This window comes from Alosa alosa, chromosome 8, assembly GCF_017589495.1.
Source record: "Alosa alosa isolate M-15738 ecotype Scorff River chromosome 8, AALO_Geno_1.1, whole genome shotgun sequence".
NCBI classification, from domain to species: Eukaryota; Metazoa; Chordata; class Actinopteri; order Clupeiformes; family Clupeidae; genus Alosa; species Alosa alosa.
The window spans coordinates 17,536,868-17,539,264 of record NC_063196.1 but is presented as its reverse complement, the minus strand read 5'-3'; positions in this window follow the sequence as shown (position 1 = coordinate 17,539,264).

The following is a 2,397-nucleotide window of genomic DNA, read 5'->3' as shown; positions in this document are numbered from 1 at the left end:
TTGTTTAGACACGCTACAATCACGTAAGATATCCAAAGTGCATAATACTCCATTGTACTTTAGGGTGACCAGACGTCCCCTGTTTCCGGGGACAGTCCCCGATTTCGGTGACCTGTCCCCGGCTGGAGCTGTCCCCGGAAAAGTCCCCGGTTTTCACTGTGACTGACAGACCCGAAATTGGAATAAAAGAAAAAGAAAACACTGACCAAACGTACAGTTGCGCACCCTTCACGCACAGGCTCAAGCCAGTCAAAGCAAGCGCTCAGCTCAGACCTCCAAGATGTTCTAGAATGCCCATATTTCTGGTAGGCTATTTCGATTGGTGAAATAGCAGCGCGGTAGAATCTTTGAAACGAAACCACTTCTGCGGGGGAATTATTAAACCATTCATCACGAACGTGCCAGCTGCTCAAGTCCAGGTTAAACTAAAATTGCGGAGAACCCGTCACACAGATAGCATATCATACGCAAATAGCACGTGAACGGCCGGAATCTAAGCTTTCCAATGATATTAGCGACAAATTGCTGTGATAAATGGTTCGCGAGAAAATTAACAATGAATTTATGTGACAACTAGCATAGGTAGGCCAATTGCAACAAGTTTCTACATGGTCTACAACTTTGGGCCAAAATTATAATGTAGGCCTATTCTCAACGATTTATGTCAGTACAAACATTTTTGTAAATTGTTTAGCCAGAGTAGGCCTATCCCACCATAATGGTTCTCATATTGCCAGATTCCAGACAATCGCCTACAAATATGAATATAGCCTATATTTCTACTGGCATGCTTCCTAGTGACATTAAGACAAAAATATAAAGAAAAAAAAGCATGAGACGTGAGTTATTTTTTCTTGATATAAGACTGACAACATATAGGCCCTATTAGGCTACATAAGACAAATATTATCACATCATACATTCTCAGATATGGGTAAAGCACAGACTGTCTTGAAAAAAGAAGATAGGCATTACAACGACCAAGATAACTAGCTAGAATAACTGTCTGAACAGCACTGCCACTATGATATCATTTCATAGAGTGCTGAAATGTAGCCAATACTATTTTGGACCATTTCTGAACTGTGAAACTGTGAAGAAAATATGCTTTGTGGATGGGCAATATCATAACTTATTGCAATATTACAACTATTCCAACTGTGTGTGCATAGTTAAAATTCTGAAGTGGAAGTTTAGGCTACAGCACAAATATTTCCATCCATAGATAAGAATAATGAAGTCTAACCTCTGAATTTCTTTTCAAAGTGCACCAGATTGATGCATTTAAACGTTAAAATATACCAAATTTTCTTACGGGGGAGCATGCCCCCGAACACCCCTAGGGGGTCTTGTGGAGATCTAGTCTAGTGATGCCCCTGGGACAGTGTCCCCTTTTAAGTTTACAATGATTAAAACATTACACGTTTTACGCTTCTCAACTGAAAATGTCCCCGGATTTTGTCTCAGAAATCTGGTCACCTTATTGTAGCCTAGGCTACTTCATTTACTGAGTATCGCCAGAGCCCGTCTGCATAAGCATAAACTTCCTTGTTTCCTTGTATCGCCAATATGGCCGCGCGTGCTGGGTTACCATAGTTACCGGCCAGAACGTGACGTCGGTGCAAACCCCTAATTCATTCATTCGTTTCCTCCCCCAGAACTTCCGTAGTTCCTTGTAAACATGTACTTACCAAAAATCTACAGACGATGGCAGTGTTACACAAAATAATGGTCCTGTTGTATACTCTGTCATGAAGACTTGAGAGGTTAAATCATTTCATTTAAAATTATGATGTTTTGTTTGATTCTTCGTGCATCAGACTAATTTATGACTACACAAGTAATTTAATATATTGTATTCGTCGAGCAACTGTAAGACAAATTTACAATTTCGGTTGCATAATCTCAAATATGTGACTGACTAATTAGGCTATCTCGAATGTTAATGATCCCTGGGGAAGGTTTGTTGGTAAGAAATAAAACTGGCTAATGCGTAAAACAGCCACGCAACATTGAGAGGTGGAGATAGCATACGATAATGGGATAAATGCAATTTATGAGATCAAATGTAAACAAACTGTGTCCAATGTCCTTAACTGAGCAAATGGAATTATAACCTAGCCTACTTGTATGCATGCAATCGCAAACCTATCGCTAGACTAGACGTTTCAATATGGAATCCTTATTGAAATGAATTTGAATTAAAAAAAAATATCGACAACGCGGATAAAACGTCTCTTAAGATATCTTAGTTGGAGTAATATTACGGTTACACAATTTATGGTTAAATAAATATATTGTAATTTCCCTCTCCTGCATGGTGTATCTTCGAATAATAATCCGGCATATTGAGTAATTCTGAGCGCCCCGCCTATGGAGGCGGTGACGACAGCGTCG